This window comes from Balaenoptera borealis (assembly GCF_965194805.1).
Source record: "Balaenoptera borealis genome assembly, chromosome: 13".
Classification (NCBI taxonomy): domain Eukaryota; kingdom Metazoa; phylum Chordata; class Mammalia; order Artiodactyla; family Balaenopteridae; genus Balaenoptera; species Balaenoptera borealis.
Genome location: NC_138870.1, coordinates 52,532,239 through 52,548,562, shown reverse-complemented (window position 1 = coordinate 52,548,562; position 16,324 = coordinate 52,532,239). Strand labels below are relative to the sequence as shown.

The following is a 16,324-nucleotide window of genomic DNA, read 5'->3' as shown; positions in this document are numbered from 1 at the left end:
GGGATTGGCCAGAACAGGAATGAGGTGCCTGAGAAGTCCCCGTGTTCCCAGCTCCTCTGGGGCCCGGACTGAAGGCAGAGCCGGTCAGCCTCACGTCAGGAGGGGCCGCTCCCGGGCTCCCAGAGCAGAGATGATGAATGGTTATTTGCGAGGTGCATGTTCTGCATCTTTTCAAGATTTGTGGCTCTGGTCGCAGGAGCAGCAGGGAGGAAAGCCGGCCCTGCTGCGTGTAGCACATCTCCCCGACAGTGATAAATGACTAATTGCTCCCCGCCCTCCTTCCTGCCGCCCTGCCCATGAGGCCTGGAGAGGCTGAGAGATCTTTGCAAATGGTTGGAAACCCAGACAGGCGTTGTCAGGCCACAGAGAGGAGAAAGAAAAGAGATGCCCAGCCAGCTAGCTCCCTATTGGTCGTCCACTCTCCCTTTACACACTCCTGCGCCTCTCTCTGCTTTAATGATAAAGTGTAAATGTGTTGTTCCTAAAGTGGCCAAACTACTTCCAAGCTTTTCCTTCCCCCTCAGACCCTGTGAACAGTCACACACTTATCTGTGCCCCTTCCTATACCTCCGAGAAGCGGGGTCTCTGCTGCTTCTCCCCAGTGATCGTTGTTTGAGGTTGTCTAGTACGTGGGTGGGAGCAACTTAGCTCTTCCAGTCATCTGGGGAAGTTTTAGGGTGTCAAGTGCTTGCCCAAATCCCTGTTAAAATAGCCAGTGTCCTTTTAGCCAAGGAACCCCAGGACCCACTTGTTTTTATATTTGACATGCCTTTACTGTACATCTGAGGCATATTAGACATTGCCTCCTGGTTAAGAACAAGGGATATGGAGCTAGACCGCCTGGTGGGAACAGTCCCCAGGTGTGGCTGGGACACATCGTGTTGCCTCTCTCTGCCTCAGTTTCCCCGTGTGTAAATGGGGCTAATGGCTGAGCGTAATAATCAAATGGCATGAGTTAGTCTGGTTGATTGCATTGACCGGAGCATGGCATGGAGTAAGTGCTGTGTGTGTCTGATAATATAATCATTAGACGTTATGGAGGCTGGAAGGGCCAGCAAGATGTGACCCTTGCCTCGGGAGGTTTACGGCCTAATAATATGTGTTGAGATGCTTGTTTCTCAATTGTAATGAGAGGCTAAAAACCTAAAAGAAAAAGGAAGGCAGTTTAGAGAAGCAAGAGACTGAAGATCAGGGAGGGCTGGCCACTTCCGCTGGGCAGGTCTGTCCAGCAGCTGCTGTGCCCACTTCTTATCTATAAGAGACCACCCCCCTCAGTACAGTCGGAAACCCCTCTGTCACTGGGGGCTGCTGGGTAGGGTGTTTTTTGTGTTATTTGCTTGTGGGGGGTTTTTGTTTGTTTGTTTGGGTTTTTTTTTAATCCATCCACAGACTTCCCATCTGCCTCTGCGCTGGACCTTTTGAGGCACTGCTGCAGCCCTCCTGAGGCACAGCCCAGGAGCCGGGTTTCCAAGACCCTCCGTGGCCAAAGCGTGTCCCCACGAAGGCAGGATCTTGTCAGATAAGGCAGTGCTCACGTCATAGAGATGGTCAGCTGGCCCAGGGGCTGGTCAGCTTTCTGGAAATTGATCAAATGATTCTATTTTCCATATAAATCTGTTCTTAAAATCTCAGGAGTGAGGGAGGTAGATCTGTTGAAATTTGTGCATGAATAACCAAAGCAAGACAGAATACAGGGCTTATAAAAAGGGGGTTTGAAGAAAAAAGGCCCTGTGGCTGTGGAAGAGGGAGTAGTGGTTTTGAGGAGGGGAGATTGGGACTGGGGAAGACTCAGTGGAGAAGGTCGTGTTTGAACCAAAGGTCTGAAATAGGAGAGGAGTTTCAAGAGGGTTGAGGGCAGGAGGGAAGGACATTCTGAGCAGAGTATATAGCACAAGTGGAAGCCCAGGGGCATGAAGATAAGTTGTGTGTTCTGGGAATGTGGAAGCTGAAGGTAATATTCAAAATATTTTGATGGTCAACATGGAGGAATAGGCTACATTCGGGTCCTGGAAGCCCCCCTGCTGTGCCAGGCATTAATTCTTTCTTCCTCCCTCCCTCCCTTCATTGCTACACGAGGGCCCTCCAGCTGCAGCAAGCGGGGGCCACTCTCCGTTGCAGTGCGTGGGCTTCTCATTGTGGTGGCTTCTCTTGTTGCGGAGCACGGGCTCTAGGTGCACGGGCTTCAGTAGTTGCAGCACACGGGCTCAGTAGTTGTGGCGCACGGGCCTATCTGCTCCGTGGCATGTGGGATCCTCCCGGATCAGGTCTCGAACCCGCGTCCCCTGCATTGGCAGGCGGATTCCCAACCACTGAGCCACCAGGGAAGTCCGCATTAATTCTTTATTTACCACATCATGGGGATATTAGGGGAGAATCCAGAGCAGCAGATGGGGGCAGCTGGGGACTTGGGACAGTCATTATTTGCTAGCCAGTACAGGAGTTTGTCAGTGTTTTCGACTTCCGTACTCACTTATTGGTACGTATCAGCTAGATAGTATTCCTGATGATAGCCTAACATAAGTGAGGGAAACTTTGAATGCCATGCTGAGGATGGCAATAACTAACATAATTTTATTTTCCCACCCTTGAGAGCTCTACACCTCTATGAAGTATGAAAATGACACACAGCAGGACAGAAATATAGGGCTGACAGTATATTTAGAAGGACATATGGTCCAATCCTCAGCCTATTTATAAGATCCTGTTTTTAAGGAAATTCCAGAGAAGTGAGTGCTATAACACACCAACAAATTTCCAGGTACTTTACAAGCCTGCCAAGGAAACATTTTCCTATGTCCAACCTACACTCCTCAAGTTACAAAATTTCACTCTCACCAGAGATAGATAAAGTTTTTCTTTTCCCTGCCACCCCTTCTCTGCCCACCAGGTTTCAGAGTAGGAAATCAGTGTTTCTGGTTTCAAGCTGACAATCCCATAAAGGTCCCATGGCTTGAGGGCCTCTTCATCAGAGTCAGCTGGGGTGCAGGTTTAAACCCCTGGGTTCTGGGCTTACCCCAGGAATCCACATAGGAGAGTTGGAGAACCACCCCTCCACACCCTGAAAGATCTCATTCTACCTTCATGTTCCTCTGACCTTCAGACAAGTCAATCCAAGACTTATTCAGAGCAAGGCAAGGTCTTATGTCTGTCCCTCGCTGAAGAGCTAAGAACGCGTCTTTCTGTAAGAACTAGAAATGCTGGTAACACCTCCCCTTTTTATCCTTCACCTTGTTACTCTGGCAAAGGCAATGAGACTCTGCCAGCTCTAGGTTCAGATTCCACCAGGATTAAATCAGCTGTGTCCGCCTCCCCAGTCAAATCAAGCGCTCTGTGGCCTAAAGGACAGAGTCCTGGGCTTTATCTATCTCTGTGGGGTGATTAGTTTAACTATTACTTACTCATTCAGTGAACTGGGTGTTGTGCTGGGCTTTGGAGAAACAAAGAGGATAAAAATAGTCCCTGACCCCATGGTGCTTACAATCAAGTGTAGGACAAACCCATACCCAAACTGGCAGAGGAATGTTGACCCACAAGGAAGCTTTTTCACCTGGGGTGATTATTAAAAACATTCCAGAATCCCTGAGGTCCTGGACTCTGGGGTTTTTTTTTTTTTTAGCCTCCCTCCCAGGTGATTCTTGTATATCCGTAAACATTGACCTTGGGCAGCCCCAGTCATTCTTACCATGGTTAGGACGAGCAACAGCTTGCAGAAATGATTGATTAACGAGCGCTGGGCACACTGGGCTCCTTAGCAGGGTTGTGACTCCAGCCCCCTGCTTATCCTGCTGGTGCTTGGGAACCTCTTTGTCTACCTGCATGGACCAAAGACCGTGTTCAGGAGGGGGCTGTGGATGGGACCTGCAGGGCAGGATAAGGAGTGATGAAGCCCTTAGGTGCCAACAGTTGGTCGGAGTTGAATTGAGCCTTTCTTTTTCTTTATTGATACTTGTGGCCGTGACCTGGCTAGTTCAGGCCTCAGGCATGGTATAGATACGTGGGCTAGGTCAGGAGACCATGCTCCCGGGGTATGTAACTTGCTGGTTTCTCATTCCTGTTCATCCTGAGTAAATGGTACTCCCTCCCCAAATTTGCCTAATCCTTCTGGGTGGCCTTGGATCCCTTCGTGAAAAACTGGGCATCTAAGTGTGAAGATTTAAGGTCTCTCAATTTATAATCAACAGAACGACTTGAGAGCCAGACCTCAGGTTAAACCTAATTCTGCAGTGACCTTGAACATCCACCGTATTGTCAAGGGAAGAAGCAGTCTGAGAAGGTGGTATGTTTAAACTTGCATGCGACTTACTTCTGTTAAAACCTGGAGAGGGGTAGACCCTAAAAATTTTTATGATATACTCTGGGGATGAGATTAGTAATTAAGCATTCTTGTTGCATATCATGCCATTTTATGGTATTTACACAGATTCACAGCTCTTCAAGGATGGGCAGAGGACCATAGTTAAGAGCACAATGCACTTTGCTGCAGACCTGGAAATGAGCTTAACCTCTGTTGTTTCCTAGCGGTGTGACCTCCATTTTCTTTCCTTGTGTAATGGGGTTCATGTTAATACCTGTCTTAAAAGGTTGTTCTAAAAAATCATCTAAGTTTTAAAAATATAAGCGCTTAGAACAGTGCCTAGAGCGAAGCAAGTGCACAATAAACGTTGGGTATATTAGAATTCCGTAAGTGTTAGGGGTGAGGTGATGGTGCAAGCTTTCACACTTGCTGCCTTTGCAGTCCATCATCTAAAGCAGTAGGGCCACCCTGAGGCAGGAGCCGAGAGTGCTACGTTCCCCCCACTGGAAGTGTTGGCAGCCCTCACCCCAGGCCCGTGCTTCTTACCCCGGGGTCTCGAGTAATGTGGGTGTTAGCTGAGGATTCCGGAAGAGTATAGTCATCTACAGGATAAGCATCTAATTCAACTGAAGATTTGGGGGTGGAGGAAGATATTTTTGAGCTTTGAAATAAATGTTGTGTGTGTGTGCTTATGCAAAATTCTCATCGCTTTTTAAGAAAGAAGACTTGAAAAAGCATTGGTGTTTACTCTGAGATACTTGAGCTCGGCCTAGTGTGATGTTACCTGTTCAAGGGCACTTGAATGGAAATATTGAAAGGATGTAGCATAGGTTAGAGCCCCAGTGTGTAAGTGCTTCTTCCAGGGGATAACTGTAGGACTTGGTGCTCTGGGCTACAAATATCTACATGACCAGAGAGAGAATCTTTGTGAGGCAGGGCTGCAAGACCAGCATGGAGGAACTGGCCTCTGCAGTAAAACCCTCTTTGTAGCAAACAGTTTGCTGTTTTCTCCCCACCACTCATGGATATGGGGTCAATTTTGGTTATTTCCTGATCCGTATATATTGACTTGGTCTCATAGGACATAAAGGCCGATGTCAATGAAATTCATGTTTGTTTCAGAATGAATGGTCCCTGAGGAAGCAGAAATCATTCCATATTCGTGTGCTCATAAAACAAGGATCTCTGATTCATACCTGTGGGAGATCTAAATGTTATTGATTAGAATATGAAGCTCTCCTAGCCAAGTGCTAATGCACACCAAGTGGATACTGAATCAGAAATCATTTCCAAATCTGAAATTTCCCTAAAAGTCATCCAGAATGTTTTGTCCTGAAATATTATTTGTTCTGTTTTGCACGTGTACCTGATTGATTATATTTTCAAAAGACTGATTCAAAGCATTTTTTTCCATGTGAATCCTTTCCCACTGCTCACCTTGGGCCCGTGAGTCAAGAGATGACCCTTACTTTATTTAACTCCATATGCCCAGCACCTGTGCAAGTGCCTGGCACGTAGTAGGTGCTCAGTAAGTATTCACGAATGAATCTGGTAGAACCCGTTGCTCTCATCTCTGGTCAAAGCCTGATCTCCTGATGTGGAGCTACCAGGAGCAGCTATCCAAATTCCTTTCTACACATTTCCAACTGTGAGTGGGGACCCATTTGGGGGTTGTGCAATCAGTTTGGTGTATGGAGAGTTTGGTGTATGGAGATGTGCATTTTACATTAAGTTGCACAGGGAGAAAAGAAAATATCAAAGTGGATATCACATGGTAAACATAAATATTGTTTTTTGAGGTGTGTGTGGGTGTACACTGGGTTAACAAGATTGATATGTGTCTTTGAAAGTCACAGAGTGTGAAACCTCTGCTCCGACCCAGCGGATGCTCCCAGGGGACATGGACCAGTGACGTGAACGCAAGCCCTTTGCGTCTCGCCGCCACCAGAGGCCTGGCGGTAGGAAGAGGAGTGTTTAGGCCAAAAGAGAGGCATGGTTACCACTCGCAGAACGCCAGGCGGGCTCTGGTCCAGGCATGCTGACGGGAGGAAGGGGAGAGGTAGGCATTTTCCCAGGGCTTGTGGGTCGGCCCTACTAATGGGTGCCGGCGGGGGGGGGGGGGGCGGTGTTTCCTCAAGGGCAACGGCAATGTCAGGAACAGAGCTTGCCCCCCATTATGAAAAAAAGTTTTCCTGCAGAGAGGGCCGGAAGGTTTCCCCTTCCACTGGTTTCTCTCATCACAGCCAGCCGTACACAAGCTGGGCTGCACGGTACCTGCCAGCTCTCTTCAGTTACATCACCAAACAGTAATCACACTCTTACAGTTCAAGCATGCTGTTCGTGCCTGAATCCAGACTGTTGCACTGTATTAGCACCAGCGCACCAACTTGTGTATAGCTCAGGGCCTGCAGGCTTCCAACTAATTTAAACGACAGCCCAAGGACCAAAAGGAGAAAATAAAGTGGCATTTGTTGGTGGAGGCTTGGCCTCACAGGGGGACTTTCCCAGGAATCCAGTAATTAAGATACCCATTGACAACAACTCCTGGCACATAAATCCAGGGACCCAGTGCATCAAAATATGACCCCATCCCTCAAAACTCAGATCTACAACTAAGGAAAGCCTGCTTGTATATACAGTGGTGAGCCTGTGTCAGAGAAGATACTCCTAACCCCCAGCCTACCTGCTGGGTAGGGGATGTTTCTTAGCCTCTTGCTACTCACCCTGGGGCCCCGAGCGCGGCCTCTCAGCCTTACTCCCTGGCTCCGACTTGAGCCTGACCTCATTAAGTTTGGCTCACATTCACCCTCCCTGACAGTTGGGGGACACTTTTCCAGCATATTAAGATTTCATCCAAAGACAAATTTAAGAAATTTGGGGGGAATTTCTTAACTGTGAATCTTTGAAACCAGGAAAAGGGGCCTCTTACAAGAAGGCATTAAAAAAATAAGAGTCAGACCTGACAAAGTACCAAAATCTTGTGTTGCCTTAAAGGAAACGCAAGCACAGATATTCATACAGCGAGGAGGGGGGCATGGGCCGCCCACTGCAGGGCCATCTCCAGGAGCAGGAAGCAGCCTCCACTTTCTGAGCTCTGTGGTTAGGCTTTGGGCTCGACTCCTTTGCAAATACAGAGGGCTGGCAGGAAAAAGGAAGAATGAGGTGATTGCCAATCCCGCGTTGCTTTTTCCAGGAAGGTCTGGGGGAGGATGGGTGTGGAGAGAGCTGAGTTGGTGGGAGAGCCTCTGCGGATTCTGTGAATTGCTTAATTGAGGTCATGCCAAGCTCTTAAAAGCCACAAGTAGCATTTGGGCTCTCGGCATGTGTCTGTTCCTGACCAGCCAGGCCTCGGTGATGTTTCATCCCAGGCCTCCTGGGATTCAGGCTTCTGTTGAGATTTGGTTGTTAGAAGCCAGAGATGGGGACCAGAGCCTGAGACACTCTGTCTACCATCCTCCATCCAAACCTGCTCAGCCCCTCTGAGATGTGCCTCTGTCTGCCTAGGACTTAGTGTCTGTCTGGGCAAACGAGACTTCCTGGGGCTTAACCTCCCTCTTAGAAGGGCGCTGAGCTTCTAGCTGAGAGGGGAAGATTCTCCATTTATGACTATTTCAGGCCAACCCCAAAGCACCCCCTTTAGATTATTAGCTCGGAGATACCCTTCTGAGTCTCTGAGTCTTCACTTTCTGGTGGAACCATAGACCTTTCCAGATGAAAGTTGCACAGGTGCTCTCCTTCATGCTTTGGTATCACTAGCGGCAGTAGAAAAAGTATGAATTGGGGTGTCTCGGGGGTTCAGCAGGAAGCAGTTTTCCTGGGGGAATGTGCTGTCCTCCTGCCTGTGGGGACCGGTTATCTGTGCTCTACCTCCCCAGTGATGAGGGACGCTCCTAAGACTGTAATAGCCACAACTTAGAGTTAAATAGCACCTTATCCTTCTTCACAAAGGACTTTCCCAGACATATTTGCATTTAATCCTTGGAAACTTCTGTGAAGAAAGGCAGCTGAAGAAGCAAATGCAGTGAGGTTGCGGGACTTTGCCAAGTTCACACAGCAAGTCCACGTGAGGACTCAGCTGTGACTTCAGAACCTCTGACTCTGCGCCCGCAGTGGACTCTGCCAGGCGGGGAGAATCCAGGAAGAAAGACTCCCAGGGGAGGAGAGCCGTCCAAGGCCACGTCGAGAGGTCAGCGAGTGGAAGAATGTGACTCACTGGTGTGTGTCACTGGAACCGCAGGAGTGGATGATCAAGATGAGGCAGTCCCCGAAGGAAGAGGGTCCATCACAACCCTCAGAAGGGGTCACATTCTTCTTAAATGACTTTGAAGTCCCACCAAGGAAATTAAGACTTAGGGAAGCAAGTGCTATTTCCATCCCTCTTTCTAGTTAAAAGTCAGGACTTAGGAGAGAAGGGAGAGCATGGGAAGTGATCTATGTGGATGGTGCCAAATCATGAACGTTGGGTCCCTGGCCTGTGGGTTACGAAGTCAGAGCGGGGGCTGTGGCTGGGAATGGAGGAATCCAGCAAAGATGAGAAAGAACTTTCTTAAGTGGGGACTTGCCTTCCCAAGTAGACTTTCGCCTGAGTTAATATGGAAGAAGAAAATTGTCTAGGTAACACCGTAGACCCTGGAGAACCACTGCACCAAAAGCTACCATTCTGGAGGTGACGCCTAGGAATTATCACGAGAAAGCGATAAGCAAGAAGATCATAAACGCCATTTTTATAACTTTATGACTATCTACAAATACGTATTGGTGATAAAAGGGAACCTAAAATTTTAATATAATGGAGTAAACAGAAATCCAAGGTATCACTGATGGAACTCAACCCCAAATTTCAGCCCCAGAAAAGCTTGCTGTTAAGGAAAAATGAGCGGGGAAGCGTGTGCTAAAGAGGAGGTGGCAGCCTTTATTCATGTATTCATCCGTTTAGCTAGTATCTACTTTACATCCACAATGTGCCCGCACGGTTGTCGATATGAGGATAGAACAGTGAATAAGACAAAATCCCTGGCTGCATGGAGCTAATGTTTTAGAGGGGGAGGCAGAATGAGTCAATTAATAAATACGGTAGTTTCCAACTGTGCTGTGTTAAGTACCTTGCAGAGCTGAGACAAGAGCAGGGAGCGCCATGCTTTTATTTATTTATTTATTTATAAAAATTATTTATTTATTTATTTATTTATTTTTGGCTGCGTTGGGTCTTCGTTTCTGTGTGAGGGCTTTCTCTAGTTGCGGCGAGCGGGGGCCACTCTTCATCGCGGTGCGCGGGCCTCTCACTATCGCGGCCTCTCGTTGCGGAGCACACGCTCCAGACGCGCAGGCTCAGTAGTTGTGGCTCGCGGGCCCAGTTGCTCCGCAGCACGTGGGATCTTCCCAGACCAGGGCTCGAACCCGTGTCCCCTGCATTGGCAGGCGGATTCTCAGCCACTGCGCCACCAGGGAAGCCCAGCACCATACTTTTAGACGAGCGGTTGCAGAAGGCGCTCTGCGGGATGGCCAGGAGCCGGCTCTGTGAGGTCTGGAGGAAGAATGGCCCAGGAAGAGGGAAGGACGAGCCCCCGTGGCACGTTGAAGAAACAGGAAGAAAGCTAGTGTCCCGAGCACGTGGCAGAGTATAAAAGATGTCAGAGCAGTGTCAAAGATCAGACCATGGAGGGCCTCATCGCTGGGTTATATTTTAAGATGATAGAAAGCCACTGGAGAATTTTAAGCCGAGGAGTGATGACTGTGGATGGAAAGAGAAATGGCTGTGGAAGATGTGCTTGCAGGCCTCTCGGCCAGTCTGAAAATACAAGCAAAGGTTTTTCTGGTAAAAATTGCAAAATGGATACAGAGACGAGACGTGTTCATCCAGGAGGAGTCGTATAATTGCTACTCATCAGAAGGGTGAAAAGACATCACTGTGGCTGCCGGGGTATCTCTTGAGTTCAAACGTTCAGTGAATGTGTCTAAAATGTATACTCCAAGGAGCAGCCCACAGCCAGGCAAGACCGGGGCAGGAAAAGGATGTGCATGTGAGTGAGCATGGGCTGAGACTTAGAAAGCAGCCACTGAAAACAAGACTTTTTGCTTTTGTTTTGTGAATACATAAAGAACAAGAAAATATGACAGGGCAGAATAAAGCCACTGCCTGGAGTAAGTAGCATTCGCTGATTTGCTCACTTAATCGAACATCTATTGGGCACTCATTATATGCTGAGCAGTCTTTTAGGTACCAGGGATGCCACAGGTAGCAAAACAAAAATCTCCGTCCTCATAGAACTTAAGTGGGGGGCAGGGCGCACAGGGGAGCAGTCGAGAAAATAAACAAAATAAGTAAAATACTTAAAATGTTAGGTGGCAGGAGATGCCTGAAGAAAAAGAAAGCAAAGAAGGGGAATAGGAAGTTTGGGGGTGGGGAGTGATTTTTAAAGAAGGTCATTTTATTACTTGGCTTTTATTTCAAGTATGATGGGAAAGCCATTGGAGGGTTTGAGTAGGGTAATGACGTTATCTGACATTTTAAAATAATTACTCTGGTTGCTCTGAGAATAGAGGTAAAGGACAAAACTGAACAGTTTTCAACACCTTCACTGCCGTCACTGTAGCTGTGGCACCATCCTCTCTTGCCTAGATTATTGCAGGGAGGCCCGATGAGGCAATTGCAGTGCTGTAGGCCGAAGAAGATGGTGTGACATGAATAAACAAAATACTCAACTCTTGTTGTGTTTCCTTCTTGCTAGAGGATCAAGAAGGTGAGGCATTCTAAGCTGTTAGCAAGAAAAATATTGTAAACATTTGCCACAAGTGGAGGCTGGATCCAGAAACAAGAGTAGCCAGAAGGTAGTTAGAAGGGCGGGACCGAGTGGGTGGGGTGGGGGGGGACCTGGCCCGAGAGCCACAGCAAAGGAGTGAGAGGGGAGGTGACTTAGAGTGCAAATCTCAGAGGAGAGGATGCTTTTGATGCAGCCCATGTGACCAGGTGCTGATGGGGAGCAGTGAAGAAGGTCATCAGGAAGTAGGTAGGAGTTGTAAGGTCAGGATTCCAGAAGCACCATCACAACATGTAAAGTTGCTGAGAATAACATGCAGGGGAAAGAATGGGAAAGCAATCTGTAAACCTAAACCAAAGTCCTCAGGGAAGGTGGGAGAATGCCCTGAAAGGGGAGGGAGGGGTGTGGGAGCAGAGGAGGGGCAGAAGGAGAGCTGCAGTCTGGAAGGGCCAGGCTGATGGGGGAGCAATCAGTGCCTCTCTCTTGCCTTAGGAGTGAGAGCAGTTTGAAGGATCCGCATCCCCTGGAGGTTGTATAATCTGCGGAACAACTTGGGTTCACTAATAAGTCAAGCTCAATTAGCAATCTCCAACGTTTTGATAGGGTGTCTAGGCTGGTTGATCGTGGCAATAGTGTACATGGATGTATTTTGACTTTGTGAGAAAGTTGATGGTTTCTTCTCTTAGTCTTTGGACAAGATGGAGAAATACTGTGTGGACAGCAGTTCAGTTGCTTCATAGATGGCCTGAGAGCTACACCCAAAGAGTCTAAAATTCGTGAGGACAGTGTCTCTCTGGATCAGTGTCTTCAGGCTTTTTTAGTCCTAAATCACCCCCTGCCCCACCACCCAGTAATTTAAACATGGATATCTCATTGTCTGCCCTCTGCTGTTGAGTCTGTCTTCTGTGTTTCCACCAGACAAGAACACGATTTTTCAAATTGCACTTACTTTCATCCACTTGTCTTCAAAAAATATTGATATACCCTTTGTCTGGTTAGGTTGACCTGGAGGAAGGTCTCTAATGGCTTGGTTCTGCTTAGCATTGTTTTTTTTTTCTTCAATGACCTGGATGAAGATGGCAGAGCTGGTTATCAAATTTAACGTGACATAGCATAGAAGGAGAGCTGATTTGTTTGGATGAAAGGATATGGATTCAGATGTCCCTTGGTGGGTTGGAACGATGGATTGAAACTAGCAAGATAATAAGGGCAATGGAGTTTTCCACTCAAAGTAAAATATTCATTGCATGAGTGTAAACTTAGAGGAAGACGATGAGTCAAGAAACCTTCTCAAGTCTTTTTTCTTGTGGACTGACTGCGGTTTTGTTTGGTTGGGTTTTTTGCTTGTTTGTTTTCACTCATTGTTTCATTATATGACCCTAAACCATGCAGAGACGTGTACCTGCACATACCGCCAATATAAGCTACAGTCATTTAAAAAAGAGCAAGGTCTAAATCAAAGAAGTAATCATTTCATTCTTTTGTGGACCACATCTTAAGTGTTTTCAGTTCTGAGTGCCATTCTTTGAGGACTGCGACAAACTAGAAGGCTCCGAGAGGGCCCCTCGCGCAGTATTTGGTGCTCAGTTAATAAATACTGGTTGAATGGATGGTTAGGGATGGTGCCTCAGGTCCTGTGAAGGACAGTTGATGAGACTAGGAAAGAGGAAACTTTGAGATAGCTCTCTTCAAATATTTGCAGAGCTCTGAAGTAGAAGAAAGACTAGATTTCTTTCATGTTTTCCCAGAAGACAGACCAACACATCAATGGGTGACTGGGTCAATTTAAAAAAGAATTTCCCAGGGCTGTTCTCCAGTGGCACTGCAAAGTTAGTCCGGTAAAACTCCTCAGACAAAGACTATCTACAGCAGCCCATTCGATGACAGAGGCCAGGACCAGTGTGAGGGGTGTTGAAGGAGGGATTCCTGCATTTGGGGTACAGCCAACTTAGTGGCCTTCTGGTCTCTTCCAGAGCTGGGCTTCTCCTTCCAGTGGGTCCAGATCAATGGTGCCTTGTCTTTTCAGCTTTGCAGAATCAACGCTGCAAGGGGAACTATTACACTTACTTTTAAAAATGTTTAATGGAAACTTCTGAGGATACCGCCTGGAGTTAGGGAAAGCCCTTTAATTTATTTAGCCCTTTTTAAGCCTTGCATTTTTTTTTTTTTCTCATCTCATCCTTGTGTCAGTTGGCCTCATAAATATTCGTAAAGGAATTGACCCCAAATGAGAGTCTAAATATCTTTCCTAAGCCTTTCAGTTTTGCTTTCTTGTAACAAGTAATTATTTGAATATGATCTCTGGTCAGTTATATTATTGTAAACTAGTGAGTAATCTATTTGGGGAGGTTTTTCTGGGGGGTGTTGTTGTTTTTTGGCCACACCGCGAGGTTCGCAGGATCTTGGTTCCCCAGCCAGGGATTAAACCCGGGCCCCGGCAGTGAAAGTGCTGAGTCTTAACCACTGGACTGCCAGGGAATTCCCTGTTTGGGGAGTTTTTAAAAAAATTTAATCAGGATTTCGGGAACCGTAAGATCTGACGTGAAGGAATAGACTTTATCTCTTCATCTTAGGCCCTAAGTACGTCGATGTCCTAGAGCTCTCAAGCTTCCAACCTCTCGTATCCTCTCACTTCCCCCAGCGGAGAGGAGTGGAAGCCAAGGACACTTGGGAAGCGTACAGATTCAAGCCCACAGCCTAGACATGGACTACGGATGTAATATGAACAGCAGAAGCTGAGGTGGCCCCTTAAGCTGCAAGACAGATTGAGGGAGGCCTGCAGTCTGTGGGAGAGGACTCCGTCGGACTCCTTGGCCACAGGCAAAATGACCTGGGAAGCGGTGGCTTCTGCAACTTCCCTGTGTTCTTCCCTGTAGGCTGTGTTGGGGAACAGCTGCTGGTTTTGTCCCCTCATGGTCACCTTTTGCTCTTTTGCCTCACACAGAAAATTCCCCTTCCTTTTCTGCCAAAAGTTCCCCATCATTGCCTGCTTTTTACCCACTGGGAGGTGGGCAATAATGGTCTCATTTGAGACTCTTCAACTAGAATGAGAAACCTGCAGAGCTAAACCCTGACATCACATTTCTTTGGTGTGTTTTCTGGGACAGTCTGAGTTTAGCTTAAGGGCCGCTGACACGGGATACGATCTCGGGAGAGTAACGTAACCTCTCTGGGCCTCGATCTCCTCATCTGTCAGATGGGACACTGCAGGGTCTTTGAGAGATTTTAGACGTGGTACGCAAATACCCAGCCCAGTGTCTGGCCTTGTACAAGGTGTTCAGTAAGTTACAGCTGAGGTCACTATTATTAGCTGTCATTGATTTACACCGTCTTTAATCACGTTACCAGTTTTAACTCTTGAGTATTTTGTTCTTTGTTATTTAAGACTTTAACCATGGCGGGAAGTCCACTTACCGTCACGTGATGATCTGTGCTTCAGACTCTGAAAGCCTGCCGGGGGGCAGGTGCTCTGCGTTCTCTTCTTATTTGTAGCTATTCACCCTGGTCATTTGTTGGGGAGGGGCGGGGAGGGGGCTCATATTTGATTGAAAACCAACCATGGCAGGAACAGAATAAACCTTTCTTTCCCAGAGCTGTCTTTTCCATTTTCAATTTTTTTGTTGTTCTTGAAGATGAAGAAACAGGGGCTAAAATGTAATATTAGCACTTGTGGTGGTCTTGTTCCTGTGGGTGACAACGCCAGGATGAGTGTTTGCCTTTCAGAGCTGTGGTGACACGGACTTCACTCTCCTGAAATTCTCTGCCCTGAGAGAACTCGATTGCCTGGGCTTATGGTAGAGTCAGAGGACAGTTTTTTGCTGCCTTTTCAAGCTTGTTCAGAGTGCTCTTAGCCTGTCTCCGCTGAGCTCTAAGTAATTTCCAGTCCTTGATTCTAGAGCTGCCACCTTCTGCCTCACGAGTGATTCCAGACTCTGTGCCTGGATCTCCAGGCCCAGCCCCTCCCTGGGGACCGTCCCCACTGCATCCTCCTCTCTGTCTGAACCTGTCTTCTTACTCTCCACACTTCCTCCCTTCGGTCCCCAAGCCCTGCTTGTGCCCACTATGCAGCCTTTCTCAAGCCATTACCCCCTTTCCCTTGAGCCATGTAGTCTGTCGTCTTTAGGGTCAAGGTGACAGGGGGCTTATTGCTGAACCGATTTTGAATGTTAGCTAATGATTTGGGTCTGCAGTAGTGGTTCTCAACCGTGGCTGCACGCTGGAATCACTTGGGAAGCTTTAAAAAAATTCCTGGTACCTGTGTCCCATCCCCAGAAGTTCACATTTAATTGCTCTGGGATGTGACCTGAGCATCAGGATTTTTAAAGCCTCCCCAGGTGATTCCATATGCAGCCAAGACGGAGAACCACTGGTCTACAAACTCATTCAATCCCCGAGCGGAGTGCATTCTAATAATAGCTCTGTTTGGTCCCCAAGTGACTTGGATACCACAGTGTCTTAAATAGTTCATGGGAGTATAGAAACATCACAGTAGCTATTTCCACTTTGTGTTAATTTGGTAGATTTGGGGGAAGGCAATAGTATGGTTCCTTTTTCGAAAATTCAATTCATGGCATACCGCTGGGCCCACTTGACGGTAGCAGCAGCAGCAACTAGCTTTTATCAAGCTCTCAGCATGTGCCAGGCACTGGGCTAAATACTTCCTAAGCTCGTCACATTCATCAGCCCATTTTTATCCTCACAACAAGCCCAGGATTTTTTGGCCTCTCTGCTTAAGGAGGAAACTGAGGTCCAGAGAGGCTTATCCACTCGCCCAGGGCTGTACAGAAAGCAATGCTAAACTCAGGCGCAGACACGTCCAGTGCCCAGACTTCACTGTTCCTCTACCCTCTGCGAAAGAACTTAACCAAATAACTTCCTAGAAAATAAGGATGTGCCTGCTTTAGCTTTGGGGTTGAGCCCTTTTTCAATTGGGTTGCATTCTTTTGTATATCAAGCTCCTTCATAAATTTGATGTCAGGTTCACTCCCCAGCTGCCTAGATATATCCAGGACCAGGGGGCACGTCACAAATTAATTTTTTTTTCATGCACTCAGGAGATATTAGTTGAGAAAAGCGTCTTGCTTCTAGCCTCTAACCTAGCAGAACCTACCCCATCTGTTACTTAGTCTTCCTACCACTTCTCTGAGGAATTGAATAGGCAATGTTGTCCCCATTCTGCAGAAAGGGGGACTGGTGTGCCACGTATTAGCTTTCTACTAAATACTAGCGATGGCTACCACTTCTTGAGTACTTACTAAGTGCCGGGCTCTGT

General features: G+C 47.4%; 1 protein-coding gene and 1 long non-coding RNA gene across 4 annotated transcripts in view; both read left to right on the top strand.

The window, feature by feature from the left end:
* The window catches only part of LOC309609612, a 526,119-nt gene that overhangs the window by 416,269 nt on the left and 93,526 nt on the right, over positions 1–16,324 (top strand). The gene's annotated exons all lie outside the window — the stretch shown is intronic.
* Positions 1–16,324, top strand: part of PPM1H (protein phosphatase, Mg2+/Mn2+ dependent 1H) — a 275,787-nt gene that overhangs the window by 213,323 nt on the left and 46,140 nt on the right. The gene's annotated exons all lie outside the window — the stretch shown is intronic.